Here is a 9688-nt window from a genome sequence, read left to right on the forward strand (position 1 = left end):
CTATATTATGTGTGATCAGATCTTCTGCATTCTTCTCTGCCTTCTCTATTTCTTTCTCTGCTGTTTTCTCTTAATTCTTTACACTTGTCTCTGTGTCTGATTCTCTCACTATCTCTGTTCTTATAATCTTCACTCTCACTACTTCTGCTTTCACTACTTCTACTCTTTCTGCCTCTGCTGCTTCTGCTATCATCATCAGCTCTCTTCATTTTAAGAAGATATTGTATAGACTTAACAAATTATATTTCTCAGTATATATACTTTCATTCTTTTCATCAATCTCTGAAATAATTTATTGTATAAAGACTGTGTACAACACAACTATCTAAAGCTCAGTCGCAGACACTGATTATTACATTTATTTTAAGTACTTATAATAAGACAATTATATATTTATACTAGAGAATTATCTCTCTTCTTAACAGTGTTAAGAGTATAAGTCTTTTCTTTTTCATCTTTTCATCTAACACTAATTTTTCTAGAAAAAATTATTATGAGTTTTATCATGTACAAAGTTATAGCATCTATAGATATTAAGAAACTTTTTATAATTATTAAATTTAATATTGCAGATACATTCACTCTGATGAATATTTTTAAAATGATTAACTTATATTAGTCTATTTTCTGATATTTATCATCTGACTTCATAGTACAGATGAAGAATATTCATGTTTTCAGAAATAGAAATATGAATATCATACTCTTTTACATCTATGAGTGTGACACTTGTACATCTTATCTGAGATGTCATTGTGAGAATGAGCTGTTCATATACTATATTCTACTTTCTGCATTTCTCTGTGTCTCTCTCTCTCTTTCTGAGAAGTCTTGTGTATGTTATAATTGTATATACAACTTCAAGATTAGTAAGTGTTTATTCAGTAACTATTTCTATATCTGATTTTACAGTTTTATACACTAACAATGATTCTTAGTTGCTTCAGTGTCAGAGATTTTTTTAGTTAAAGATGATAATGCTGCTGAGACTACTCTCTTCTACTTTTAAGCTTCTCTTATTATGTTCAATTTCTTCTCTGTAGAGAAGATTGTGTGTATATCAGATTATAAGTATTCAGCTCTGAGTGACTTCTGTCATTGTTCATTCAGTTCTATACCTTCTTCTTCTTTAGTTTCTTTCATCTTTATCTCTTCTATTCTCACTTCTGATTCTGCAGGTTCTGCACTCTCTTTCAATTTTTCTATACACATGCATACACATTTCTATATTAGCATTCCCGTCAATCTTGTGATAAATCACATTAATATTATATACAGAGTAGTAGAGAAATCAGAGACATGTACAGTGTTATTATAAGAGTAGCTTATAGCTCTCAAATCTCTTGCAGATCTCAAGTTTTGAGATTTCCTTTCTTTTTGACATTTTTCAGATGACATGGCATTGAAAGTGAATTAAATATGTGATGTATGAAAATAAATAAGATATGTATAATAACATTTGTCTTTTTGCAGCTTACTCTTACAGTTGATAATCAATTTATTATTCATTATCTCTTTTCTTCTCTTACACTTTTTCTTTATCTACTAGTCACTACTCTTATATAATCTCTATATAATTCAGTGTTCAGTGACTAGGTTCAGCAGCTTTCATCTTGTGATCCTGTCTTGTATATTATACTGTCTCTCTTCACCTGCTCAGATTACTACAGTGAACAGCTCATTAAAACTAATCTTACTCAATCTCTGAGCATTCTCAGAAGTTAAGATGACTTAATCTCATATATTCATAGATGTTTCAGATGCTTTGTTCTCTGTTATCTTTATAATTGAACTGATGTAAACAGTTGAATTTAACTCTGAATTTCTTTTTCTTCTATCATCTGACTTATGTACAAGTCTGCTGCTTTGAGACTGCTCTTTATCACATTGTATCTGCTATTTATGATATATTATCATATAATCAGCTACAGTCTCATCACTTATTAGAGTGTGATATTTATCTGATTTCTTCATTTCTTCTCATTCTTTTCTTATTATTATAAAAAGATCAGAATAAGTGAGATTATCTGATTTATAAGTATCTATGATTTCTCTTACTTCATGAGACTTTTTAATTATAAGTTTCTTCTTTTTCAATGCTGATGATAGTACTGTAGATGATTATAATTCACTCAGATCTTATATCTTTATCTTTATAAGATGTGAAATATTTATTAAGTTGTATAAGATCTGTTCCTCTGATTCTTTCAATATATATATTCTTAGAGAATGTGATTTAAGTATTTTATAGAGCTTAAATCATCTAGGTTGAAACTTCTCAGAACTCTCATTATATATGAGAACTTATATTCTTATCTTGAGACTTAATTTCTTAACTAGTGAGTTCTATATTCTTTTTCATTGCATTGCTCAGTTCAGAAGTAACTTGTTAACTTTTATATATATATAACTGATTTCTTTCAATCTTGATTTCATATCTGTGACTGCTGTGTCTGTAACTGTTGCATCTGCAATTGCTGTTCTCTCTTTCACCTTTTTCAAAGCATTCTTCAGAATGCGTGGATGTAATTCATATAACAGATAGAATAATAAATGCTTAGAGACTGCATGTTACTGAATCTGTATAATTAATAACATCTGTCTCAGATATTCATCTCATAGTCTTGTAGACTTACTCACTAGATATTTCATCAGCATGTTGCTCAAGATTTCATTCGAGCATTTCATCTTCTTATTTATTCACATATAATATGATGTTATTCTATAATATTTTATCTGTAACTGGTGCATGAAATGCCTCACTACTTCTTCTATGAGATTCACATCATTATCAGTTAGAATCTCACACAGTATTTCATAGTTAACATAGATCTCATTATATAGAAACTGTATTATCATCTTCTCTATCATCTCTGAAACTGCTTTCACAACTGATCAGTCAGTAGTATAGTTAATAGCAGTGATTATTCAATAATTTTCATTTAATATTTGTAATAATATGTCTATGAGGTTCATCTCTCATTTTTTGAATAATTGTATTATATGTTTTATCTGATATTATACTTTCTCACATTCTAATCCTTTCTTAGACTTTTTCACAATCTGATAATTCAGGCACTTGTGAGTGTATATCTGCATGTTCTCAGTCATGCTTGATCAGTATACTCTTGATTTGAGTATACTTATAAGTTCAGAGCTTTCTAAGTAACTGAATTCCTTGTATATATAAGTCACTAAGTCATGTTTAAATGAATGTTTCAGATAGAGAGCTTTCACATATTCTAGATCATAGTAAAGTATAATATTGTTTTTCAATTTTCTCAGCTTAAAGTTCAGAAGCATCTCTTCTACTACTTTTATAAGATACTTATTATTTAATATCTTGTTATTCTTTAAGTAAGAGATTATTGTATTCACTCATTCTGATTTCTTGCATTCTCTCAGTATATTTAATATGAACTTCTCTTATATCTAGTTTACAGAATTGTCACTTATAAAATTTAGTCTGTGACTGATTATATCAGATGTCACAGTGTCTGATCTCTTTCAGTATTTACTATAAAGATTGTACACTTGAAACTCTGAGATTCAATGTACTAAATATTTAAAATGTTTCATTATTGATTGTAGATAGATGAGACTTTCATGATTTATAATCACTGTTATTATATACTCATTATTAATATATCTATTTCATAACATCAGTGCATGCTTAATCACTAGTAATTTCTTTTCATACACTGAGTAATTGAGCTCAGCACTCAATAGGTTTCTACTATTATATATCATCAGATGCAGCTTGTCATCCTTACTCATCTGCAGAAGAGTATCTTCAATAGCTAATTCAGATATGTTCATCTCAATGTAGAAAGATTTATTATAATCTGGTTGAATAAACACTGAGAATGTTATCACACATTCTCTCAGTGTGAGAAAGATCTCTTTGCACACAGTATTTCAGATAATTAAACAAAACTTCTTCTTTCACAGATTAGCATCTGTTTCTCTTAAGAGATCTGAGAGTGATACAGCTATTTATATGAAATTCTTGATAAATCTGCAGTAATATGAGATTAACTTAAGAAACTATTATATATAATATACGTAGGGATCAAAGGCTCAGTCAGATCTTGAAGTATAGTGATTTTATAGTTGTCATGTTTACTGATTATGTATTAAATACTGTTGACAAGATATCTTTCTATATCTTTCTGCCGGAGATAGGCCAGGTTGAATGAGATGATACATGAGTGAGACTTGGCGTTGATGTCTTGATACATCAATGACAGATGCAGAGGTTGCACTTTAGATATGTCTATTGATTATGTGCTTGATAGTATTGCTGAGGTATCTTTTTGTATCTTTCTGCCAAAGGTGAGTCAGATTAGAAAGGGCGGTACATGGGTGAGACTTGGTGTTGATGTTTTGGAACATCAAAGATAGACAGGGTTTTCACAGAGATTGCTTCTCAAATATCTTCACAATTACAGGTCAGGGATCTTTCAAAATCAAGAAGATTGGTGCATATGACTAGGTCTCTTCATCTTTCAATTTGTATGGCAATTTGGCTCGGGGTTGTGGTGTGGTAGGGGTGAACAGGGGATAATCCCACACAGGAATTTTGAACAACATCTGGTTCACATTTGGCTGGATAACTCCACCACCACACGGGGTATGCGGTCGGCGATGGGGTCAAAATGCTTGTATGATCGAGGGCTTTTCAATGGATCTATCGGCGGGTTCTTCTTCGAAACATCGAGCGAGTTCGTGGTGGAGCGGTTGGATGAATATGAATCTTATGAAACACAGTGTCTTTGCAAAGAGAATAGAAGCTGCAGTGAAAGAGTTACTAATATATATGAATTTCTTATTCAACAGATTATTGAGTGTCTTTCACAGAAGAACGAATATCTTAAAACATATTATAAAAAGATCTGCTAGTAATTTGGAATTCCTTATTGTTCGTTATTGGCACTATTGAGAAAGTATTGTATAAGAATCTATTATTATAATACAGAATAACTTTTCTAGAGCTTTTTTAATATTAGTTACACTAATAAAGTAGATTATCATATAATTCTACTGTTAACAGTCTTGTCAGCAACTTCATCAGAAGCGTTTTCAGAGTATTTTATAAGTATTAACAGAGATCTGTATATGGTTCATAGTCTTGTAAATATCATTCTCATAAACTTAATCATTATTAGAGAATATTAAACTTCAGTTTTAAGTATTTAATAAGATTTCTCAGAAAGCTTTCAAACTCATTGAAATAAAATCTCATAAAAGAGGAAATTGTTTGAAAGAGGCATGGATATTCTCTGATAGTCAAGCTGCTTTAAAAAGACTTAGAAATAGTCAGATTCATAATGATCAAATGAATCTTGAACTGATCTTAAACTCTATTTTGAAAATTCAAAAGAGAAGAACATCAAAGCTGATAATTCATCTGCACTGGGTTCCTGCTCATATGAATATTCATGGCAATGAATTGGCTGATTCAGCTGCAAAAAAGGGTGCAGAATTAAGCAGATCTATTCAAAAAATTGTGTCCTGGTCTTTTATAAAGAGAAAAATAAAAGAATCTTGTTTAGACAAGTGGAATGAAAGCTGGCAGAAACAAAAGAAGAGTATACATTATTCAAGATTTGAAACAAAACCCAAGTGGAAATCTTGTTCAATTAAATGTAAAAAGAAAATATTCTCATCTATAATACAGCTGAAACTAGGACATGGCTATTTCAAATCTTATATACAAAGATTTGATGATAGATTTGACTCAATAGAATGCTCATTCTGCAATACAAATGAGAATCCTGAGCATATTGTAATGCACTGTGCATTATACAATAGTCTCAGAGCCAGATTGAAAGAGAAGTATGATCTAAATCAATTAAATATGAGATTCTTATTCTCAACTGAGACAGGAATTAAATACTTAATAGACTTTCTATCAGAAACTCAAGCAGCTACAAGAAAATGGCTAAATTCAGAATTATCTGAATATGAAGAGGAGGAAATCAACCAGATATAGTCTGTTAAAACAGCTATATACTATCTTTTAATAATTTGTTTTGTTACAGTCTTTCTTTATTTTATCTTTTCCTTTCAATTTCTTTCTGTCTATCTATTTAATGTGTCTATCTTTAAGACTGTGTTCTCTTTTCCTTTGTCATGATATTGTCAAATGGTTTCAAAGTATGAGATGATGTTAAAACACTGCAATTTGTAAACAGTTTTTGTATTCTGGGCTGGAATTTTCTGATTTTGCATATCTGAAATTGATGAATGTATAATAGTTAACCTTACAGATATAGGAAAAACCCTGAGAACTAAAAGTTCTCAGGTAGATGTCATAGTCTCTGACTGCATACATCTATAATTGAAGAATAATAATAATAATAATAAGATTTCTTATTCAGATAGTCCGACAAGTTCTAGCATAAGATTATAGTCAAGATTATCAACTTTTGTAACATGGTGGAACCGAAGCAGTGACTAGTCAGCAGTATTACATAGAGATAGTTGTTTAAGAAGCTGTATGAGTGAGCTTGACTATCTTGCTTGAATAGTGAGCTCGTGAGCTACAGGATTATTGTGAGAATATCACAGATATGATACTTAGTATACTAAGAAGATTGTATAAGAAACACAGTAACTCTTATATATATTTCAGTAGAAGAAAAATGAATCACTGACTTCTTTGATGAGAAGTCAGCATCTAGCTATTCTATATAGATAATGAGTGAATATTCTTCTCTCATTCTACAAGTGAGAATAGCTGAAGTGATATCTCAGTAGCATCTTACTACTAAGAAAGAGTAATCTGCTGATCTTATATAGAAGTAAGATTCTTATATCTATTAATTGAATCTTTCTATAATATATCTGAATGATGTTATAGAGTGATTGAAAACTGGTTTAGACAGAATGAAATTATCTGCATGAAAGTGATGAGCTGTGTGAAACTGTAACAGAGTTTTAACATGACTAAGAATATGATAATACTCTCTTCTTTAAGAGTATAGTTCTAATACTCTTAAGATTACTGAATTAAGAGTTATCTTTGTTGTATAGTAACAGTTATCAACTGATTGATAGTGTATATGCTGCATGTAGTATAAAGAAATAGATGAGCTTTTCTGCTGACTGTGTAGATCTTTCTTTTCTCATCTTTGTTCAAATCAAACACATGATAAGTGAGTTTCTTATATATCAATTTGAGATGTGAAAAACATAGTTAACAAGTGACTTGCAGATCTCTTATTATATTCTGTTCTATATATGAAATTTTCTGTAAAAGTGATGTATTTTAGAGACAAAGCTAACAGTAGTGACAGAATTTTTTGAAAAGATTCTTCTCTTTTATAACATATTTTTCTTTCCTCTCTCTCAATTGTAACAGTGAGTGTATGAAAGTATTGTTCTTGAAGAATAATAAAGAGCTTATTCTGATGTTTTCTAGTGAGTAAATGTCTTTGTAATACAGCTGTGATCTTCATGACTGTCAAGAAAGCTCAGTTAAAGACAGAGACAGTGATGTCAACAGACTGCAGAAGTACTGCTCTCATTATCACATCTTCTTCTTCTTCTTTCCCTGCTTCTCTTGCAGCCGCGGTGGTAGTCACTGTGCCTTGTAGTAAGATGTCATCTCTTCTGTCAGTCAGTTTATCTGTGTTCAGTTCTTTTCCTGCTCTCTCTGCTATTATTGTAATACTGTCTCTCTCTTAAGCTAACACAGTGATGTATAACCTTATGTGATCATTTGAAGAGAAATCTGAGAAGAGCTTGATTTTAGAAACAGTGACTCTAAGAAGCTCAATCTGTAGTTTCTCTTCTACAGCATGTCTGAGCCCTGCTCAGAATACTGCTGAGTTGAGTCTGCAGAGTTCTGTAGTTTCTTTATCTTCTCTCTGTAAGAAGACTCTGATGCAGTCTCTGATCAGTACTGTTACTTATCTGCACTGTGCTAAGCAGTTGAAGAAGAAGAGAATCTTATATACTCATCTCTTCTCTCACTTCTGTTATTTCTATTATATCTGTAACAATAACTTCTATCTCTCTGTAAGTATTATCTACTCTACAGAAGACATCATATTAACTCTGACAAGAAGCTCAGATACTCAAACAGTATAGAGTGAGAATCTCAGAGCTTCAAGTATTGATGAATTTTATCAAGACTGAGAAGGTTCTTCTTACTTATCTGTAAAAGAAGATGAAAGTATAAGTCTTCAAGATAAAAAAACATCTCAGAATGACTGATTTTAAGAAGAGATTAGTCAGTACTGCTGTTGAAAGTGCTGCAGAGATTAATCACTGATTGAAGAGAATCTCACTTTAGTTGAAGCAGATAATCAAGATACTTTATAAGTTAATAATTTGATAATTTCAGTATCTCTTATACTCTTCTACAGTATGCATGCTCTTCTGTAGCATGCTTCTCTATAACACTGCAGTGCTAACTTCTCAGCAGATAAAGATGTCAGTGTCAGAGACTTCAATAATGAAGAATGAGTTTAATAAGAATATGATTATTGATAAGTAGACTCTGAAATTCTTTCTTTTTACTTTTTCTGTGAGCTGTAACTCTATTAGAATAGCAGCAGTCTGTGAATTAATAATATTAATCTTTTATTGATTGCAAATATCTCTTTTCTCTAACTGCTTCAGGAATTTTACACTTATATAGTCTCATTAAACTTCTAAAAACTCTTTGAGAGAAAATAGAAGAAGAGTGCTACAGAGTTCATAAGACACTGACTTATTACTATAAGATTATCTCTAAAAAAAATCTTTTGAAAAAAAATGAGAGATCTTAAGTAGTATTTCTTACTCAATATCTCTGATGTGTAATAAGACAGTCTCTACTAACTGTCTTATAGCTTGCAATCTCTTTCTCAGTATTTTTCAAATACTTAAACAATTCTCATGAATTCTGTGATAACAGATAATCTTCTTCTTTTATAAGATATTGAAGCTTGCTGTAATATATTCACTTATTCAATATTTTCTTTATAAGATATTTGATATCACTCTCAATCTTAATATCATTTAGCTGAGACAGCTTCACTCTGAAACATTGCTTATAGAGCTTCAAATAGAAAATGTAAAAAATAGAATGAATTGATTTCAATTCTGAGAGTAATTTTAACTTATATATCTGCTTACTTATCACTCTTATTACTGAGAAAGATTCTAGTTATCACTTACTAAGCTTCTTATACAGTCTTATTATCTTGATATTCTTTGCTAAAAGTAGCACTTGATCCTCTATTAAGAACTTCATTAAAAGATGTTTTCAATTATAGTATTTCATTCACTGCTTCTGAACACAGTGAATGCTTTTCACTGTCTTCTTATAAATTTTATTTAAAAGTTTCAATCTCACTTTTACTTCTGATACTGAGCCAGCGTGGCCCAGTTGGTAAGACTGGTAACCAAGGCCGCACACATTAGGGGTGTGTGGGTTTGAATCCCACCGCTGGCACCTGCCACTTCTTACCCATGAAAGCCCTCATGTAATAGGGGCTGAGCCTAATTAGTAAGGCTTGGTGCGGGGTAGAACTCCCTACTGCAAGCCAAGCCACTAGTTAAGTGAGATCCTGCGAACACCCACCAGGGCTGACATAAGGTGCCAATGTCCCACTATCCTACTGTGCACCCGTCAAGGTTCTAATGATATAGAGCCAAGCCTAATGTAGTGGTTATACACTACTTAAGTGAGTCC

The 9688-nt window shown here is 31.3% G+C and overlaps 1 pseudogene across 1 annotated transcript; it reads left to right on the top strand.

Moving 5' to 3' along the window:
* Nucleotides 1-9367: 9367 nt before the first annotated feature.
* Nucleotides 9368-9448, top strand: BDBG_17097 (annotated as a pseudogene). The gene has a single exon. The product of its transcript is annotated as a tRNA-OTHER (tRNA).
* Nucleotides 9449-9688: the final 240 nt, after the last annotated feature.

The sequence above is a fragment of the Blastomyces gilchristii genome (genome assembly GCF_000003855.2).
Source record: "Blastomyces gilchristii SLH14081 genomic scaffold supercont1.8, whole genome shotgun sequence".
NCBI classification, from domain to species: Eukaryota; Fungi; Ascomycota; class Eurotiomycetes; order Onygenales; family Ajellomycetaceae; genus Blastomyces; species Blastomyces gilchristii.